Source organism: Vidua macroura, chromosome 1, assembly GCF_024509145.1.
Source record: "Vidua macroura isolate BioBank_ID:100142 chromosome 1, ASM2450914v1, whole genome shotgun sequence".
Lineage (NCBI taxonomy): Eukaryota > Metazoa > Chordata > Aves > Passeriformes > Viduidae > Vidua > Vidua macroura.
In genome coordinates this window covers 54,058,612-54,080,134 of record NC_071571.1, presented here as the reverse complement: position 1 = coordinate 54,080,134, position 21,523 = coordinate 54,058,612, and the positions used below count along the sequence as shown (strand labels likewise).

Here is a 21,523-nt window from a genome sequence, read left to right as displayed (position 1 = left end):
ATACTGTGCAAGTGACTGAATGCGAAAAACCAAGCAGCAGAGCAGCGGGCTTCTGTGTGCACTGAAGGCAATTGCAAAAACCCAGCAGCTGCTCCTTGCCAAGCACAGTCAGCCGCCTATCTTCTTCTTTCTTGACCAACTCACCGCCGCCGTTCTTTTCAGAAGCTGCCATCGTGTTGCCTGCATCTGGGAGCCTCAGGGGACGAGCAAGATTTTCCAAGGAGGGATGCATCAGGACTACGCGAAACCCCCGGAGAGTTGTCCTGGAACGCCTTCCAGCGGCATGCCGAGAGTGAATTCAACAGGCAGGAGAGTGGCAGCCGCCGTCCTCCAGCAGTCTGCAAGCTTCGCACACAAGCCGGCTTCTTCGCGGCTTCTTCGTTCTCCGCCTCTTGCAAGCTAGCGCGATCTCTAGCTGCGAGAGGCGAAGAAGCGGCTACTTGGCGCACAGAACACTGGATCGGCAGCCGTGCGCTCCGGAGCGCCGCTTCTGCCGAAAGACGCCGGGAAGCGGCATTTCCCTTCGGCCAGCTCCGGGGCGTCGTGTTCTGCCTCTCTAGTCGTCTACATCTTAGCGAAAAGCTTTTCCACTCCATTTCTCAAGGAGAAAGTCTCCCAGCACTGCTCACTTAGCCCGACCGTGCCAAGAAAAGGGATTTGCTGCACATTCCAAGGACACTGCACTTTCCTGGGCAAGCTGCACACTGCTGGCAGAGGGCCGTGCCCTCTGCCTGCTCCTGCCCAGCTCTTGGTAGTAGCGGGCACGTTGCAGCCCGGCGAAGGCCAAAAACCGCGAGAGCCGTCACGCTGCATTAGGGGAGCCGAGATGCTGAAAAGCAGCAAAGCTGAACAGCCTGCCTCAGCTTCAATACTGTGCAAGTGACTGAATGCGAAAAACCGAGCAGCAGAGCAGCGGGCTTCTGTGGGCACAGTGAAGGCAATAGCAAAAACCCAGCAGCTGCTCCTTGCCAAGCACAGTCAGCTGCCTATCTTCTTCTTTCTTGACAAGCTCACCGCCGCCCTTCTTTAGCAGCTGCCATCGTGTTGCCTGCATCTGGGAGCCTCAGAGGACGAGCAAGATTTTCCCAGGAGGGATGCATCAGGACTACGCAAAAACCCCGGAGAGTTGGCCTGGAATGCCTTCCAGCCGCATGCCAAGAGTGAATTCAACAGGCAGGAGAGTGGCAGCCGCCATCCTCCAGCAGTCTGCGAGCTTCGCACACAAGCCGGCTTCTTCGCGGCTTCTTCGTTCTCCGCCTCTTGCAAGCTAGCGCGATCTCTGGCTGCCGGAGGTGAAGAAGCGGCTACTTGGCGCACAGAACACTGGAGCGGCCGCGGTGCGCTCCGGAGCGCCGCTTCTGCCAAAAGACGCCGGGAAGCGGCACTTCCCTTCAGCCAGCTCCGGAGCACCGTGTTCTGCCTCTCTAGTCATCTGAATCTTAGCGAAAAGCTTTTCCACTCCATTTCTCAAGGACAAAGTCTCCCAGCACTGCTCATTTACCTCGATCTTGCCAAGAAATGGGATTTGCTGCACATTCCAAGGACACTGCACTTTCCTGGGCAAGCTGCAACCTGCTGGCAGATGGCCGTGCTCTCTTCCCGCTCCTGCCCAGCTCTTGGTAGTAGCGGGCACGTTGCAGCCCGGCGAAGGCCAAAAACCTCGAGAGCCGCCACGCTGCGTTAGGGGAGCGGAGATGCTGAGAAGCAGCAAAGCTGAACAGCCTGCCTCACCTTCAATACTGTGCAATTTTCTGAAGGCGAAAAACCAAGCAGCAGAGCAGAAGGCTTCTGTGTGCACTGAAGGCAATTGCAAAAACCCAGCAGCTGCTCCTTGCCAAGCACAGTCAGCCGCCTATCTTCTTCTTTCTTGACCAACTCACTGCCGCCCTTCTTTAGCAGCTGCCATCGTGTTGCCTGCATCTGGGAGCCTCAGGGGACGAGCAAGATTTTCCAAGGAGGGATGCATCAGGACTACGCAAAAACCCCGGAAAGTTCTCCTGGAACGCCTTCCAGCCGCATGCCGAGAGTGAATTCAACAGGCAGGAGAGTGGCAGCCACCGTCCTCCAGCATTTTGCGAGCTTCGCACACAAGCCGGCTTCTCCGCGGCTTCTTCGTTCTTTGCCTCTTGCAAGCTAGCGCAATCTCTGGCTGCGAGAGGCGAAGAAGCGGCTACTTTGCGCACAGATGACTGGAGCGGCAGCGGTGCGCTCCGGAGCGCCGCTTCTGCCGAAAGACGCCGGGAAGCGGCATTTCCCTTCGGCCAGCTCCAGAGCGCCGTGTTCTGCCTCTCTAGTCGTCTACATCTTAGCGAAAAGCTTTTCCACTCCATTTCTCAAGGAGAAAGTCTCCCAGCACTGCTCCCTTAGCATGATCTTGCCAAGAAATGGGATTTGCTGCACATTCCAAGGACACTGCACTTTCCTGGGCAAGCTGCACACTGCTGGCAGATGGCCGTGCTCTCTACCCGCTCCTGCCCAGCTCTTGGTAGTAGCGGGCACGTTGCAGCCTGGCGAAGGCAAGAAACCTCGAGAGCCGTCACGCTGTGTTAGGGGAGATGAGATGCTGAAAAGCAGCAAAGCTGAACTGCCTGGCTCAGCTTCAATACTGTGCAATTGACTGAATGCGAAAAACCAAGCAGCAGAGCAGCGGGCTTCTGTGTGCACTGAAGGCAATTGCAAAAACCCAGCAGCTGCTCCTTGCCAAGCACAGTCAGCCGCCTATCTTCTTCTTTCTTGACTAACTCACCTCCGCCCTTCTTTTCAGCAGCTGCCATCGTGTTGCCTGCATCTGGGAGCCTCAGGGGACGAGCAAGATTTTCCAAGGAGGGATGCATCAGGACTACGCAAAAACCCCGGAAAGTTGTCCTGGAACGCCTTCCAGCCGCATGCCGAGAGTGAATTCAACAGGCAGGAGAGTGGCAGCCGCCGTCATCCAGCAGTCTGCGAACTTCACACACAAGCCGGCTTCTTCGCGGCTTCTTCGTTCTTCGCCTCTTGCAAGCTAGCGCGATCTCTGGCTGCCGGAGGCGAAGAAGCGGCTACTTTGCGCACAGATGACTGGAGCGGCAGCGGTGCGCTCCGGAGCACCGCTTCTGCCAATAGAGGCCGGGAAGCGGCACTTCCCTTCAGCCAGCTCCGGAGCACCGTGTTCTGCCTCTCTAGTCATCTGAATCTTAGCGAAAAGCTTTTCCGCTCCAGTTCTCAAGGAGAAAGTCTCCCAGCACTGCTCACTTACCCCGATCTTGCCAAGAAAAGGGATTTCCTACACGTTCCAAGGACACTGCACTTTCCTGGGCAAGCTGCACACTGCTGACAGATGGCCGTGCTCTCTGCCCACTCCTGCCCAGCTCTTGGTAGTAGCGGGCATGTTGCTGCCGGGCGAAGGCCAAAATCCTCGAGAGCCCTCATGCGGCGTTAGGGGAGATGAGATGCTGAAAAGCAGCAAAGCTGAACAGCCTGCCTCAGCTTCAGCAGTGTGTAATTGACTGAAGGCGAAAAACCAAGCAGCAGAGCAGCGGGCTTCTGTGCGCACTGAAGGCAATTGCAAGAATCCAGCAGCTACTCCTTGCCAAGCACAGTCAGCTGCCTATATTTTTTCTTCTTGACCAACTCACAGTTGCCCTTCTTTTCAGCAGCTGCCACCGTGTTCTCTGCATCTCGGAGCCTCTGGAGAGCAGCAGAACTTTCCAAGGTGGGATGCATGAGGACTACGTCAAAATCCAGGAAAGTTGTCCTGGAACACCTTCCATTGGCATGCCAAGAGTGAATTCAACAGGCAGGAGAGTGGCAGCCACCGTCCTCCAGCAGTCTGCGAGCTTCGCACACAAGTCGGCTTCTTCGCGGCTTCTTCGTTCTCCACCTCTTGCAAGCTAGCGCAATCTCTGGTTGCCAGAGGCGAAGAAGCGGCTACTTGGCGCACAGAACACTGGATCGACAGCCGTGCGCTCCGGAGCGCCGCTTCTGCCGAAAGACGCAGGGAAGCGGCATTTCCCTTCGGCCAGCTCCAGAGCGCCGTGTTCTGCCTCTCTAGTCGTCTGAATCTTAGCGAAAAGCTTTTCCACTCCATTTCTCAAGGAGAAAGTCTCCCAGCACTGCTCACTTAGCCCGACCGTGCCAAGAAAAGTGATTTGCTGCACATTCCAAGGACACTGCACTTTCCTGGGCAAGCTGCACACTGCTGGCAGATGGCCGTGCCCTCTGCCTGCTCCTGCCCAGCTCTTGGTAGTAGCAGGCACGTTGCAGCCCGGCGAAGGCGAAAAACCTCGAGAGCCATCACGCTGCGTTAGCGGAACTGAGATGCTGAAAAGCAGCAAAGCTGAACTGACTGGCTCAGCTTCAATACTGTGCAAGTGACTGAATGCGAAAAACCAAGCAGCAGAGCAGCGGGCTTCTGTGTGCACTGAAGGCAATTGCAAAAACCCAGCAGCTGCTCCTTGCCAAGCACAGTCAGCCACGTATCTTCTTCTTTCTTGACAAACTCACCGCCGCCCTTCTTTTCACAGGCTGCCATCGTGTTGCCTGCATCTGGGAGCCTCAGGGGACGAGCAAGATTTTCCGAGGAGGGATGCATCAGGACTACGCAAAAACCCCGGAGAGTTGTCCTGGAACGCCTTCCAGCCGCATGCCGAGAGTGAATTCAACAGGCAGGAGAGTGGCAGCCGCCGTCCTCCAGCAGTCTGCGAGCTTCGCACACAAGCCGGCTTCTTCGCGCCTTCTTCGTTCCTCGCCTCTTGCAAGCTAGCGCGATCACTGGTTGCCAGAGGCTAAGAAGCGGCTACTTGGCCCACAGATGACTGGAGCGGCAACGGTGCGCTCCGGAGCGCTGCTTCTGCCGAAAGAGCCGGGAAGCGGCACTTCCCTTCGGCCAGCTCCAGAGCGCCGTGTTCTGCCTCTCTAGTCGTCTACATCTTAGCGAAAAGCTTTTCCACTCCATTTCTCGAGGACAAAGTCTCCCAGCACTGCTCCCTTAGCCCGATCTTGCCAAGAAATGGGATTTGCTGCACATTCCAAGGACACTGCACTTTCCTGGGCAAGCTGCAACCTGCTGGCAGATGGCCGTGCTCTCTGCCCACTCCTGCCCAGCTCTTGGTAGTAGCGGGCACGTTGCAGCCCGGCGAAGGCCAAAAACCTCGAGAGCCGTCACGCTGCCTTAGGAGAGTTGAGATGCTGAAAAGCAGCAAAGCTGAACAGCCTGCCTCAGCTTCAATACTGTGCAAGTGACTGAATGCGAAAAACCAAGCAGCAGAGCAGCGGGCTTCTGTGTGCACTGAAGGCAATTGCAAAAACCCAGCAGCTGCTCCTTGCCAAGCACAGTCAGCCGCCTATCTTCTTCTTTCTTGACCAACTCACCGCCGCCGTTCTTTTCAGAAGCTGCCATCGTGTTGCCTGCATCTGGGAGCCTCAGGGGACGAGCAAGATTTTCCAAGGAGGGATGCATCAGGACTACGCGAAACCCCCGGAAAGTTGTCCTGGAACGCCTTCCAGCCGCATGCCGAGAGTGAATTCAACAGGCAGGAGAGTGGCAGCCGCCGTCCTCCAGCAGTCTGCAAGCTTCGCACACAAGCCGGCTTCTTCGCGGCTTCTTCGTTCTCCGCCTCTTGCAAGCTAGCGCGATCTCTAGCTGCGAGAGGCGAAGAAGCGGCTACTTGGCGCACAGAACACTGGATCGACAGCCGTGCGCTCCGGAGCGCCGCTTCTGCCGAAAGACGCCGGGAAGCGGCACTTCCCTTCGGCCAGCTCCGGGGCGCCGTGTTCTGCCTCTCTAGTCGTCTGAATCTTAGCGAAAAGCTTTTCCACTCCATTTCTCAAGGAGAAAGTCTCCCAGCACTGCTCACTTAGCCCGACCGTGCCAAGAAAAGGGATTTGCTGCACATTCCAAGGAAACTGCACTTTCCTGGGCAAGCTGCACACTGCTGGCAGAGGGCCGTGCCCTCTGCCTGCTCCTGCCCAGCTCTTGGTAGTAGCAGGCATTTTGCAGCCCGGCGAAGGCCAAAAACCTCGAGAGCCGTCACGCTGCGTTAGCGGAACTGAGATGCTGAAAAGCAGCAAAGCTGAACTGCCTGGCTCAGCTTCAATACTGTGCAAGTGACTGAATGCGAAAAACCAAGCAGCAGAGCAGCGGGCTTCTGTGTGCACTGAAGGCAATTGCAAAAACCCAGCAGCTGCTCCTTGCCAAGCACAGTCAGCCACGTATCTTCTTCTTTCTTGACAAACTCACCTCCGCCCTTCTTTTCACAGGCTGCCATCGTGTTGCCTGCATCTGGGAGCCTCAGGGGACGAGCAAGATTTTCCGAGGAGGGATGCATCAGGACTACGCAAAAACCCCGGAGAGTTGTCCTGGAACGCCTTCCAGCCGCATGCCGAGAGTGAATTCAACAGGCAGGAGAGTGGCAGCCGCCGTCCTCCAGCAGTCTGCGAGCTTCGCACACAAGCCGGCTTCTTCGCGCCTTCTTCGTTCCTCGCCTCTTGCAAGCTAGCGCGATCACTGGTTGCCAGAGGCGAAGAAGCGGCTACTTAGCCCACAGATGACTGGAGCGGCAACGGTGCGCTCCGGAGCGCTGCTTCTGCCGAAAGAGCCGGGAAGCGGCACTTCCCTTCGGCCCGCTCCAGAGCGCCGTGTTCTGCCTCTCTAGTCGTCTACATCTTAGCGAAAAGCTTTTCCACTCCATTTCTCAAGGACAAAGTCTCCCAGCACTGCTCCCTTAGCCCGATCTTGCCAAGAAATGGGATTTGCTGCACATTCCAAGGACACTGCACTTTCCTGGGCAAGCTGCAACCTGCTGGCAGATGGCCGTGCTCTCTGCCCACTCCTGCCCAGCTCTTGGTAGTAGCGGGCACGTTGCAGCCCGGCGAAGGCCAAAAACCTCGAGAGCCGTCACGCTGCCTTAGGAGAGTTGAGATGCTGAAAAGCAGCAAAGCTGAACAGCCTGCCTCAGCTTCAATACTGTGCAAGTGACTGAATGCGAAAAACCAAGCAGCAGAGCAGCGGGCTTCTGTGTGCACTGAAGGCAATTGCAAAAACCCAGCAGCTGCTCCTTGCCAAGCACAGTCAGCCGCCTATCTTCTTCTTTCTTGACCAACTCACCGCCGCCGTTCTTTTCAGAAGCTGCCATCGTGTTGCCTGCATCTGGGAGCCTCAGGGGACGAGCAAGATTTTCCAAGGAGGGATGCATCAGGACTACGCGAAACCCCCGGAAAGTTGTCCTGGAACGCCTTCCAGCGGCATGCCAAGAGTGAATTCAACAGGCAGGAGAGTGGCAGCCGCCGTCCTCCAGCAGTCTGCAAGCTTCGCACACAAGCCGGCTTCTTCGCGGCTTCTTCGTTCTCCGCCTCTGGCAAGCTAGCGCGATCTCTAGCTGCGAGAGGCGAAGAAGCGGCTACTTGGCGCACAGAACACTGGATCGGCAGCCGTGCGCTCCGGAGCGCCGCTTCTGCCGAAAGACGCCGGGAAGCGGCACTTCCCTTCGGCCAGCTCCGGGGCGTCGTGTTCTGCCTCTCTAGTCGTCTACATCTTAGCGAAAAGCTTTTCCACTCCATTTCTCAAGGAGAAAGTCTCCCAGCACTGCTCACTTAGCCCGACCGTGCCAAGAAAAGGGATTTGCTGCACATTCCAAGGACACTGCACTTTCCTGGGCAAGCTGCACACTGCTGGCAGAGGGCCGTGCCCTCTGCCTGCTCCTGCCCAGCTCTTGGTAGTAGCGGGCACGTTGCAGCCCGGCGAAGGCCAAAAACCGCGAGAGCCGTCACGCTGCATTAGGGGAGCCGAGATGCTGAAAAGCAGCAAAGCTGAACAGCCTGCCTCAGCTTCAATACTGTGCAAGTGACTGAATGCGAAAAACCGAGCAGCAGAGCAGCGGGCTTCTGTGGGCACAGTGAAGGCAATAGCAAAAACCCAGCAGCTGCTCCTTGCCAAGCACAGTCAGCTGCCTATCTTCTTCTTTCTTGACAAGCTCACCGCCGCCCTTCTTTAGCAGCTGCCATCGTGTTGCCTGCATCTGGGAGCCTCAGAGGACGAGCAAGATTTTCCCAGGAGGGATGCATCAGGACTACGCAAAAACCCCGGAGAGTTGGCCTGGAATGCCTTCCAGCCGCATGCCAAGAGTGAATTCAACAGGCAGGAGAGTGGCAGCCGCCATCCTCCAGCAGTCTGCGAGCTTCGCACACAAGCCGGCTTCTTCGCGGCTTCTTCGTTCTCCGCCTCTTGCAAGCTAGCGCGATCTCTGGCTGCCGGAGGTGAAGAAGCGGCTACTTGGCGCACAGAACACTGGAGCGGCCGCGGTGCGCTCCGGAGCGCCGCTTCTGCCAAAAGACGCCGGGAAGCGGCACTTCCCTTCAGCCAGCTCCGGAGCACCGTGTTCTGCCTCTCTAGTCATCTGAATCTTAGCGAAAAGCTTTTCCACTCCATTTCTCAAGGACAAAGTCTCCCAGCACTGCTCATTTACCTCGATCTTGCCAAGAAATGGGATTTGCTGCACATTCCAAGGACACCGCACTTTCCTGGGCAAGCTGCAACCTGCTGGCAGATGGCCGTGCTCTCTTCCCGCTCCTGCCCAGCTCTTGGTAGTAGCGGGCACGTTGCAGCCCGGCGAAGGCCAAAAACCTCGAGAGCCGCCACGCTGCGTTAGGGGAGCGGAGATGCTGAGAAGCAGCAAAGCTGAACAGCCTGCCTCACCTTCAATACTGTGCAATTTTCTGAAGGCGAAAAACCAAGCAGCAGAGCAGAAGGCTTCTGTGTGCACTGAAGGCAATTGCAAAAACCCAGCAGCTGCTCCTTGCCAAGCACAGTCAGCCGCCTATCTTCTTCTTTCTTGACCAACTCACTGCCGCCCTTCTTTAGCAGCTGCCATCGTGTTGCCTGCATCTGGGAGCCTCAGGGGACGAGCAAGATTTTCCAAGGAGGGATGCATCAGGACTACGCAAAAACCCCGGAAAGTTCTCCTGGAACGCCTTCCAGCGGCATGCCGAGAGTGAATTCAACAGGCAGGAGAGTGGCAGCCACCGTCCTCCAGCATTTTGCGAGCTTCGCACACAAGCCGGCTTCTCCGCGGCTTCTTCGTTCTTTGCCTCTTGCAAGCTAGCGCAATCTCTGGCTGCGAGAGGCGAAGAAGCGGCTACTTTGCGCACAGATGACTGGAGCGGCAGCGGTGCGCTCCGGAGCGCCGCTTCTGCCGAAAGACGCCGGGAAGCGGCATTTCCCTTCGGCCAGCTCCAGAGCGCCGTGTTCTGCCTCTCTAGTCGTCTACATCTTAGCGAAAAGCTTTTCCACTCCATTTCTCAAGGACAAAGTCTCCCAGCACTGCTCCCTTAGCCTGATCTTGCCAAGAAATGGGATTTGCTGCACATTCCAAGGACACTGCACTTTCCTGGGCAAGCTGCACACTGCTGGCAGATGGCCGTGCTCTCTACCCGCTCCTGCCCAGCTCTTGGTAGTAGCGGGCACGTTGCAGCCTGGCGAAGGCAAGAAACCTCGAGAGCCGTCACGCTGTGTTAGGGGAGATGAGATGCTGAAAAGCAGCAAAGCTGAACTGCCTGGCTCAGCTTCAATACTGTGCAAGTGACTGAATGCGAAAAACCAAGCAGCAGAGCAGCGGGCTTCTGTGTGCACTGAAGGCAATTGCAAAAACCCAGCAGCTGCTCCTTGCCAAGCACAGTCAGCCGCCTATCTTCTTCTTTCTTGACTAACTTACCTCCGCCCTTCTTTTCAGCAGCTGCCATCGTGTTGCCTGCATCTGGGAGCCTCAGGGGACGAGCAAGATTTTCCAAGGAGGGATGCATCAGGACTACGCAAAAACCCCGGAAAGTTGTCCTGGAACGCCTTCCAGCCGCATGCCGAGAGTGAATTCAACAGGCAGGAGAGTGGCAGCCGCCGTCATCCAGCAGTCTGCGAACTTCACACACAAGCCGGCTTCTTCGCGGCTTCTTCGTTCTTCGCCTCTTGCAAGCTAGCGCGATCTCTGGCTGCCGGAGGCGAAGAAGCGGCTACTTTGCGCACAGATGACTGGAGCGGCAGCGGTGCGCTCCGGAGCACCGCTTCTGCCAATAGAGGCCGGGAAGCGGCACTTCCCTTCAGCCAGCTCCGGAGCACCGTGTTCTGCCTCTCTAGTCATCTGAATCTTAGCGAAAAGCTTTTCCGCTCCAGTTCTCAAGGAGAAAGTCTCCCAGCACTGCTCACTTACCCCGATCTTGCCAAGAAAAGGGATTTCCTACACGTTCCAAGGACACTGCACTTTCCTGGGCAAGCTGCACACTGCTGACAGATGGCCGTGCTCTCTGCCCACTCCTGCCCAGCTCTTGGTAGTAGCGGGCATGTTGCTGCCGGGCGAAGGCCAAAATCCTCGAGAGCCCTCATGCGGCGTTAGGGGAGATGAGATGCTGAAAAGCAGCAAAGCTGAACAGCCTGCCTCAGCTTCAGCAGTGTGTAATTGACTGAAGGCGAAAAACCAAGCAGCAGAGCAGCGGGCTTCTGTGCGCACTGAAGGCAATTGCAAGAATCCAGCAGCTACTCCTTGCCAAGCACAGTCAGCTGCCTATATTTTTTCTTCTTGACCAACTCACAGTTGCCCTTCTTTTCAGCAGCTGCCACCGTGTTCTCTGCATCTCGGAGCCTCTGGAGAGCAGCAGAACTTTCCAAGGTGGGATGCATGAGGACTACGTCAAAATCCAGGAAAGTTGTCCTGGAACACCTTCCATTGGCATGCCAAGAGTGAATTCAACAGGCAGGAGAGTGGCAGCCACCGTCCTCCAGCAGTCTGCGAGCTTCGCACACAAGTCGGCTTCTTCGCGGCTTCTTCGTTCTCCACCTCTTGCAAGCTAGCGCAATCTCTGGCTGCCAGAGGCGAAGAAGCGGCTACTTGGCGCACAGAACACTGGATCGACAGCCGTGCGCTCCGGAGCGCCGCTTCTGCCGAAAGACGCAGGGAAGCGGCATTTCCCTTCGGCCAGCTCCAGAGCGCCGTGTTCTGCCTCTCTAGTCGTCTGAATCTTAGCGAAAAGCTTTTCCACTCCATTTCTCAAGGAGAAAGTCTCCCAGCACTGCTCACTTAGCCCGACCGTGCCAAGAAAAGTGATTTGCTGCACATTCCAAGGACACTGCACTTTCCTGGGCAAGCTGCACACTGCTGGCAGATGGCCGTGCCCTCTGCCTGCTCCTGCCCAGCTCTTGGTAGTAGCAGGCACGTTGCAGCCCGGCGAAGGCGAAAAACCTCGAGAGCCATCACGCTGCGTTAGCGGAACTGAGATGCTGAAAAGCAGCAAAGCTGAACTGACTGGCTCAGCTTCAATACTGTGCAAGTGACTGAATGCGAAAAACCAAGCAGCAGAGCAGCGGGCTTCTGTGTGCACTGAAGGCAATTGCAAAAACCCAGCAGCTGCTCCTTGCCAAGCACAGTCAGCCACGTATCTTCTTCTTTCTTGACAAACTCACCGCCGCCGTTCTTTTCACAGGCTGCCATCGTGTTGCCTGCATCTGGGAGCCTCAGGGGACGAGCAAGATTTTCCGAGGAGGGATGCATCAGGACTACGCAAAAACCCCGGAGAGTTGTCCTGGAACGCCTTCCAGCGGCATGCCGAGAGTGAATTCAACAGGCAGGAGAGTGGCAGCCGCCGTCCTCCAGCAGTCTGCGAGCTTCGCACACAAGCCGGCTTCTTCGCGCCTTCTTCGTTCCTCGCCTCTTGCAAGCTAGCGCGATCACTGGTTGCCAGAGGCTAAGAAGCGGCTACTTGGCCCACAGATGACTGGAGCGGCAACGGTGCGCTCCGGAGCGCTGCTTCTGCCGAAAGAGCCGGGAAGCGGCACTTCCCTTCGGCCAGCTCCAGAGCGCCGTGTTCTGCCTCTCTAGTCGTCTACATCTTAGCGAAAAGCTTTTCCACTCCATTTCTCGAGGACAAAGTCTCCCAGCACTGCTCCCTTAGCCCGATCTTGCCAAGAAATGGGATTTGCTGCACATTCCAAGGACACTGCACTTTCCTGGGCAAGCTGCAACCTGCTGGCAGATGGCCGTGCTCTCTGCCCACTCCTGCCCAGCTCTTGGTAGTAGCGGGCACGTTGCAGCCCGGCGAAGGCCAAAAACCTCGAGAGCCGTCACGCTGCCTTAGGAGAGTTGAGATGCTGAAAAGCAGCAAAGCTGAACAGCCTGCCTCAGCTTCAATACTGTGCAAGTGACTGAATGCGAAAAACCAAGCAGCAGAGCAGCGGGCTTCTGTGTGCACTGAAGGCAATTGCAAAAACCCAGCAGCTGCTCCTTGCCAAGCACAGTCAGCCGCCTATCTTCTTCTTTCTTGACCAACTCACCGCCGCCGTTCTTTTCAGAAGCTGCCATCGTGTTGCCTGCATCTGGGAGCCTCAGGGGACGAGCAAGATTTTCCAAGGAGGGATGCATCAGGACTACGCGAAACCCCCGGAAAGTTGTCCTGGAACGCCTTCCAGCCGCATGCCGAGAGTGAATTCAACAGGCAGGAGAGTGGCAGCCGCCGTCCTCCAGCAGTCTGCAAGCTTCGCACACAAGCCGGCTTCTTCGCGGCTTCTTCGTTCTCCGCCTCTTGCAAGCTAGCGCGATCTCTAGCTGCGAGAGGCGAAGAAGCGGCTACTTGGCGCACAGAACACTGGATCGACAGCCGTGCGCTCCGGAGCGCCGCTTCTGCCGAAAGACGCCGGGAAGCGGCACTTCCCTTCGGCCAGCTCCGGGGCGCCGTGTTCTGCCTCTCTAGTCGTCTGAATCTTAGCGAAAAGCTTTTCCACTCCATTTCTCAAGGAGAAAGTCTCCCAGCACTGCTCACTTAGCCCGACCGTGCCAAGAAAAGGGATTTGCTGCACATTCCAAGGAAACTGCACTTTCCTGGGCAAGCTGCACACTGCTGGCAGAGGGCCGTGCCCTCTGCCTGCTCCTGCCCAGCTCTTGGTAGTAGCAGGCATTTTGCAGCCCGGCGAAGGCCAAAAACCTCGAGAGCCGTCACGCTGCGTTAGCGGAACTGAGATGCTGAAAAGCAGCAAAGCTGAACTGCCTGGCTCAGCTTCAATACTGTGCAAGTGACTGAATGCGAAAAACCAAGCAGCAGAGCAGCGGGCTTCTGTGTGCACTGAAGGCAATTGCAAAAACCCAGCAGCTGCTCCTTGCCAAGCACAGTCAGCCACGTATCTTCTTCTTTCTTGACAAACTCACCGCCGCCCTTCTTTTCACAGGCTGCCATCGTGTTGCCTGCATCTGGGAGCCTCAGGGGACGAGCAAGATTTTCCGAGGAGGGATGCATCAGGACTACGCAAAAACCCCGGAGAGTTCTCCTGGAACGCCTTCCAGCCGCATGCCGAGAGTGAATTCAACAGGCAGGAGAGTGGCAGCCGCCGTCCTCCAGCAGTCTGCGAGCTTCGCACACAAGCCGGCTTCTTCGCGCCTTCTTCGTTCCTCGCCTCTTGCAAGCTAGCGCGATCACTGGTTGCCAGAGGCGAAGAAGCGGCTACTTAGCCCACAGATGACTGGAGCGGCAACGGTGCGCTCCGGAGCGCTGCTTCTGCCGAAAGAGCCGGGAAGCGGCACTTCCCTTCGGCCAGCTCCAGAGCGCCGTGTTCTGCCTCTCTAGTCGTCTACATCTTAGCGAAAAGCTTTTCCACTCCATTTCTCAAGGACAAAGTCTCCCAGCACTGCTCCCTTAGCCCGATCTTGCCAAGAAATGGGATTTGCTGCACATTCCAAGGACACTGCACTTTCCTGGGCAAGCTGCAACCTGCTGGCAGATGGCCGTGCTCTCTGCCCACTCCTGCCCAGCTCTTGGTAGTAGCGGGCACGTTGCAGCCCGGCGAAGGCCAAAAACCTCGAGAGCCGTCACGCTGCCTTAGGAGAGTTGAGATGCTGAAAAGCAGCAAAGCTGAACAGCCTGCCTCAGCTTCAATACTGTGCAAGTGACTGAATGCGAAAAACCAAGCAGCAGAGCAGCGGGCTTCTGTGTGCACTGAAGGCAATTGCAAAAACCCAGCAGCTGCTCCTTGCCAAGCACAGTCAGCCGCCTATCTTCTTCTTTCTTGACCAACTCACCGCCGCCGTTCTTTTCAGAAGCTGCCATCGTGTTGCCTGCATCTGGGAGCCTCAGGGGACGAGCAAGATTTTCCAAGGAGGGATGCATCAGGACTACGCGAAACCCCCGGAAAGTTGTCCTGGAACGCCTTCCAGCGGCATGCCAAGAGTGAATTCAACAGGCAGGAGAGTGGCAGCCGCCGTCCTCCAGCAGTCTGCAAGCTTCGCACACAAGCCGGCTTCTTCGCGGCTTCTTCGTTCTCCGCCTCTGGCAAGCTAGCGCGATCTCTAGCTGCGAGAGGCGAAGAAGCGGCTACTTGGCGCGCAGAACACTGGATCGGCAGCCGTGCGCTCCGGAGCGCCGCTTCTGCCGAAAGACGCCGGGAAGCGGCACTTCCCTTCGGCCAGCTCCGGGGCGTCGTGTTCTGCCTCTCTAGTCGTCTACATCTTAGCGAAAAGCTTTTCCACTCCATTTCTCAAGGACAAAGTCTCCCAGCACTGCTCACTTAGCCCGACCGTGCCAAGAAAAGGGATTTGCTGCACATTCCAAGGACACTGCACTTTCCTGGGCAAGCTGCACACTGCTGGCAGAGGGCCGTGCCCTCTGCCTGCTCCTGCCCAGCTCTTGGTAGTAGCGGGCACGTTGCAGCCCGGCGAAGGCCAAAAACCGCGAGAGCCGTCACGCTGCATTAGGGGAGCCGAGATGCTGAAAAGCAGCAAAGCTGAACAGCCTGGCTCAGCTTCAATACTGTGCAAGTGACTGAATGCGAAAAACCAAGCAGCAGAGCAGCGGGCTTCTGTGGGCACAGTGAAGGCAATAGCAAAAACCCAGCAGCTGCTCCTTGCCAAGCACAGTCAGCTGCCTATCTTCTTCTTTCTTGACAAGCTCACCGCCGCCCTTCTTGAGCAGCTGCCATCGTGTTGCCTGCATCTGGGAGCCTCAGAGGACGAGCAAGATTTTCCCAGGAGGGATGCATCAGGACTACGCAAAAACCCCGGAGAGTTGTCCTGGAACGCCTTCCAGCCGCATGCCGAGAGTGAATTCAACAGGCAGGAGAGTGGCAGCCGCCATCCTCCAGCAGTCTGCGAGCTTCGCACACAAGCCGGCTTCTTCGCGGCTTCTTCGTTCTCCGCCTCTTGCAAGCTAGCGCGATCTCTGGCTGCCGGAGGTGAAGAAGCGGCTACTTGGCGCACAGAACACTGGAGCGGCCGCGGTGCGCTCCGGAGCGCCGCTTCTGCCAAAAGACGCCGGGAAGCGGCACTTCCCTTCAGCCAGCTCCGGAGCACCGTGTTCTGCCTCTCTAGTCATCTGAATCTTAGCGAAAAGCTTTTCCACTCCATTTCTCAAGGACAAAGTCTCCCAGCACTGCTCATTTACCTCGATCTTGCCAAGAAATGGGATTTGCTGCACATTCCAAGGACACTGCACTTTCCTGGGCAAGCTGCAACCTGCTGGCAGATGGCCGTGCTCTCTTCCCGCTCCTGCCCAGCTCTTGGTAGTAGCGGGCACGTTGCAGCCCGGCGAAGGCCAAAAACCTCGAGAGCCGCCACGCTGCGTTAGGGGAGCGGAGATGCTGAGAAGCAGCAAAGCTGAACAGCCTGCCTCACCTTCAATACTGTGCAATTTTCTGAAGGCGAAAAACCAAGCAGCAGAGCAGAAGGCTTCTGTGTGCACTGAAGGCAATTGCAAAAACCCAGCAGCTGCTCCTTGCCAAGCACAGTCAGCCGCCTATCTTCTTCTTTCTTGACCAACTCACTGCCGCCCTTCTTTAGCAGCTGCCATCGTGTTGCCTGCATCTGGGAGCCTCAGGGGACGAGCAAGATTTTCCAAGGAGGGATGCATCAGGACTACGCAAAAACCCCGGAAAGTTCTCCTGGAACGCCTTCCAGCGGCATGCCGAGAGTGAATTCAACAGGCAGGAGAGTGGCAGCCACCGTCCTCCAGCATTTTGCGAGCTTCGCACACAAGCCGGCTTCTCCGCGGCTTCTTCGTTCTTTGCCTCTTGCAAGCTAGCGCAATCTCTGGCTGCGAGAGGCGAAGAAGCGGCTACTTTGCGCACAGATGACTGGAGCGGCAGCGGTGCGCTCCGGAGCGCCGCTTCTGCCGAAAGACGCCGGGAAGCGGCATTTCCCTTCGGCCAGCTCCAGAGCGCCGTGTTCTGCCTCTCTAGTCGTCTACATCTTAGCGAAAAGCTTTTCCACTCCATTTCTCAAGGACAAAGTCTCCCAGCACTGCTCCCTTAGCCCGATCTTGCCAGGAAATGGGATTTGCTGCACATTCCAAGGACACTGCACTTTCCTGGGCAAGCTGCACACTGCTGGCAGATGGCCGTGCTCTCTACCCGCTCCTGCCCAGCTCTTGGTAGTAGCGGGCACGTTGCAGCCTGGCGAAGGCAAGAAACCTCGAGAGCCGTCACGCTGTGTTAGGGGAGATGAGATGCTGAAAAGCAGCAAAGCTGAACAGCCTGGCTCAGCTTCAATACTGTGCAAGTGACTGAATGCGAAAAACCAAGCAGCAGAGCAGCGGGCTTCTGTGTGCACTGAAGGCAATTGCAAAAACCCAGCAGCTGCTCCTTGCCAAGCACAGTCAGCCGCCTATCTTCTTCTTTCTTGACTAACTCACCTCCGCCCTTCTTTTCAGCAGCTGCCATCGTGTTGCCTGCATCTGGGAGCCTCAGGGGACGAGCAAGATTTTCCAAGGAGGGATGCATCAGGACTACGCAAAAACCCCGGAAAGTTGTCCTGGAACGCCTTCCAGCCGCATGCCGAGAGTGAATTCAACAGGCAGGAGAGTGGCAGCCGCCGTCATCCAGCAGTCTGCGAACTTCACACACAAGCCGGCTTCTTCGCGGCTTCTTCGTTCTTCGCCTCTTGCAAGCTAGCGCGATCTCTGGCTGCCGGAGGCGAAGAAGCGGCTACTTTGCGCACAGATGACTGGAGCGGCAGCGGTGCGCTCCGGAGCACCGCTTCTGCCGAAAGACGCCGGGAAGCGGCACTTCCCTTCAGCCAGCTCCGGAGCACCGTGTTCTGCCTCTCTAGTCATCTGAATCTTAGCGAAAAGCTTTTCCGCTCCAGTTCTCAAGGAGAAAGTCTCCCAGCACTGCTCACTTAGCCCGACCTTGCCAGGAAATAAAATTTGCTGCACATTCCAAGGACACTGCATTTTCCTGGGCAAGCTGCAACCTGCTGGCAGATGGCCGTGCTCTCTGCCCACTCCTGCCCTGTTCTTGGTTCTAGCGGGCACGTTGCAGCCTGGCGAAGGCAAGAAACCTTGAGAGCTGTCACAGAGCAGAAGGGCAGCTGAGATGCTGAAAAGCAGCAAAGCTGAACAGCCTGCCTCAGCTTCAGCAGTGTGCAATTGACTGAAGGCAAAAAACCAAGCAGCAGAGCAGCGGGCTTCTGTGCGCACTGAAGGCAATTGCGAGAATCCAGCAGCTGCTCATTGCTGTAAGAGGCCGTCTGAAGCCTCTCATTTTCCATTCTGCCTTCCGATTGCCACAAGAAAGAATCCCTTCCCCCACTGCAGTTCCGGCTTAGAACAGGACATAGCACAGGTGGAACCACTGAACCGTCACGCTGGCTTTTCCCAACAAGGCCTGGTAAGAACTTGGCAAGGAGTTGGCAAGGACTTGGCAAAGACCTGACATGGACCCAGCACGGGACCGCCTGATGCGCGGCCTGCTTCTCTTCTAATCTCCGTTCTTAAGCCGAACGAACTTTTGGGGTGACTCCCGTGGTCCTTCATTGAAGACCCTTCATCTGCCTCGTTACCACTGTGACAAAGAAAGAATGAGAACCCTCCTCCCAAGGGCTGAGACTGAGACCCCTACTACAGGGAGGAGGGGAAATTGGTGGTCTGACCACTAATGACATGACCTGTTTCCCTTCAGTAATTTTAATGGACTTATTCTTCATTGGATTCATCTTGCTTTGGTGGTTTCTGTGGACTCACCTGTTCCCGCGTGGCGATTACAATGGACTTTCATTGTTACACTTGTTCCCCGCTCTTTCCTCTGTGGACTATAACTGGAGCCCCGAGTCGACCAGAACTTCGGAGACTCCCCCGACACGACAGACGGATCCCCATCGTCCGGACCACTGAGGATCTCGCCTGTGTTGGTATCTATTCCCATACCCCTCTTCTCTCTCTCTATCCTTCTATCTCCTTTCTAATCCCCCACTATGGCATTTACTCTTTTGGCCCCTAATAAAGGTGCATTTGTTATGATTAACTGACAGTCCCTTGTTGTTTGCCTTTTTTGCACTTTTGGGATCGGTGAAAAGAACCATCCCGACACCCCGCAAGAAGCGGATCGTGACATTAAAATTGGCGTCACGGACAGGATTTCTGTCTAGACAGAAGGGTTGCAGCTGAAAAGGCACCCACACTGTCTTTGGCAATTCATAAAGGATCCCTTAGTGCAAAAGGCGAGACACTGTTGTTTTGTTGTTGTTGTGTGTATCCGGTCTGGGAAGGAAGGGACAACTTGAAGCAACTAAGCAGAGCCTCCCAGGCAGATTATTGTCCTTTCACCCACCCCAGGAAGCGAAGGGCGACACAGCGAGGGCTGTGTAGTTTTGTGGAACTTAAGTTTGTACCTCCCTGTCGTGGTTTTGGTCCCTTCCCAAAATGAGTGACAATCTTAGCCTTGAAATTAAAGCTGAATTTTATGCACTACTAGCCAAACACAATGCCAAACCTTCTACGGAAGGAGAAAAATGGGCACAGAGTATTTGGTTTAACTTAGAACATGTTATTGATAGAGTGTGTTCATTACAACATGAACCAAAATTCAAATTGGGCAAAAAGAAAATGATCTTATGCTCAGTTTTGGGAGCTTGTCTTACGGCAGCTATAGAAAATCGCTTCGAGCGAAGAAGTGAGGAACATGCTATAATAGACTCCCTTCAAAATCTAGTTGAAATTTTGCAAAAACAGTTCTATGAAGCAAAAAATGTGATCTATGCATTGCGAGCTGCCTTAACAGAGGAACATGTTAACAAATCACATCATGCTGATTCCTCTACAGAGCCTGAGGAGAAGGAAACTCCTCACATTAAACAAATCTATCCTCATCAAGAACTTGAAGCAGCAAGTAATTGTGGGGAACATTGCTGCCATCACTTGAGACCCTTGATTAAAACTATCTCAGTGTATAACTATCTCAGTGATGATGATCTCCAACCTCACATCACAACCAAACACATACCACCACAAGTAAACACTGCCACCGAGCTAGCTAAGCTGAAAAGGGAATACGGACACCCTCCACATGAATCAGAAACAGAATATGTTTTCCGGGTGTCCCTCACTGGTGGTGATCAAATTCAATTAACTGAACAGGAAGCCAGTGGGTATTGGGGACATGGTGTCTTCTTAACAACAGGAGAGAAAGGTGACACATGGTCCCTGACACAGCGTGCAGCTTTTTGGGCCGGGGGAACAAGGCCCTTGGAAAGGGGAGATCCCATAGCTAGAATTAGTACCCCCGATCAACTCTTGGAAAATGTGCACAAAGCTGCTTGCCTGCAAATGACTCACAAAAAGAAATGAATTCCTGGCTTTGAATCCCTGATGCAATTACCTGTGAAGCCCAAAATAATGACCCCTTTAATTTGTGGGCTTCCAGAATCACTCAAACCTACAGCAATTCTCCTTCCAAAAACGATAGCAGCTGTATCTCTTGTAGAAAGACCAGATAGATTTCCTAGTAACCAGAATGACCCATTTGTTCCCCTTTATGACTTGTTGAGGAAAGGGGTGAAATGGGATTGGAGTCTTTCTCAGGAGTCAGCATTGCAATTGCTGATTTTTGAAGCAGCAGCTCATCAAGCACTGGGCCCTATCCATCCTACAGATCCTTTCCAGGTGGAATGGGGATTTGCCTCCTCAGGGCTGTCAGTACACATATGGCAGCGGGGTCCTGAGGCTCCGACAAGACCTGTTGGTTTTTATTCCCGTGGTTCCAAAGATGCTGAGAAAAGATACACTACCTGGGAAAAAAGATTGTTGATGGTTATCTTAGCTTTCCTAGAAGTAGAAAAAATTGCACGAAAACAACCAATTGTATTGAGAGGCCCCTTCAAGGTTATCAAGACAGTCACTAGTGGGACCTCCCCTCCTGACGGGGTGGCCGAAAGGGCCTCAGTTAGAAAATGGTATGCTCTGGCTGAACATTACTGCAACTTTTTCTCAATGACAGAAGGAACTTTAGCAGTCCAAGAAACGGAGAGCTTGGACAAACTTGCCTCTGTAATCAAAGTAACCCCTCCTTTCTGCCCCGAACAATCAGCAAATTCTTGGTTTACTGATGCTTTTGCTAAAGGGGAAGGAAAAGTATGGAGATATAGGGCAGAAGCCCACCACTTTTCCTCTGGTGAGCAAATGATTACAGAGGGAGAAGGTAGTGTACACGTTGGGGAGCTGATAGCTGTCTGGAGTGTTTTTCAACGAGAAACACAGAATTCCTCTTTGGTCTGCATCTACACTGACTCCTATGCTCTGTACCAAATGATCCTAATAATCCAGCTCATGACCCTGGCCAACCTGTTCTGGTGGACCTCTCTTACTATAGGACTAGTAGCACTTGTGCTAAAACCCCCTCTGAAGAAATATGCATGGGAAGCCTCTGGTGCTCTAGGGAAAGAGCATTGGACAAATACATGCTGGATAATTCCATCATTCTAACTTTTCTGCCTCTCGGCAGTAGAATTCTGTTGTGTTTACTTTTTCAGAAGAACTCCGAGGGACATGAAGACCACCTAATCCATGATAAAACTGGTAATATTTTTCTGCATCCTACCACAACCCCATGGCCAGAAACCAGCTGAGTGGCCGTGGTCTGAACTAATTGTGGTAGCATGCAGAAAAAGTGAAAGGATCTCTTTAAGCACAAAAAGGTTTGTACGCAGCCAAGCATACAGGATTGTTGGCACAATTTCACATGAACACAAACTGTAGAAGTAGTTTGGTTTTGGTCCAAAAATACTGAAGCACTTTTTTTTTTTTTTTTTTTTTAAGTTGAAAGTATTGATTCAAATACTGGAGTAGGACTTGATGTTAATGTTGTGACACCTACCACCCAACCACTGGTTACACTTAGCCTGAAAAGTTTTGAAATTGGACCATATATAATCAGGAAAACTGGCCAACAACAGATATTGTTTAATCTGTTATGGTGGTCTCTTAAACAAGTCAAATTGCTGATGCAAAACAATATCTCAGAAATACAACCCGCTTGTTCACCCTTTTTGCAGACCTCTTTTCAGGGTTGGACAACCTGCCTGCGACAGTGGAACCCTCCTAAAAACCGGCTGCCAAGAGACATAACTGGTGTTGTGGGAACAGGATTGGCAATCCTAAATAGTATTGATTCAGAAGTATGAATGAATAAATTGGCTTCCACGACTAAAGATTTAACCAAAATACAACAACCACTGCAATCGTCCTTATCGGCCTTGGGAACACATCAGTGGTTGCTATCAAACATTCTAGCAAATTGGGAAAAGGTAAATAGGAA

The 21,523-nt window shown here is 54.6% G+C and overlaps 1 long non-coding RNA gene across 1 annotated transcript; it reads left to right on the top strand.

Moving 5' to 3' along the window:
* The first annotated feature begins 17,802 nt into the window (after positions 1–17,802).
* Positions 17,803–21,280, top strand: LOC128810341 (uncharacterized). Its single transcript, XR_008438022.1, has 3 exons — positions 17,803–18,122; positions 20,739–20,903; positions 21,261–21,280. It is a non-coding gene; the product is annotated as an uncharacterized LOC128810341 (long non-coding RNA).
* The last annotated feature ends 243 nt before the right edge of the window (positions 21,281–21,523 follow it).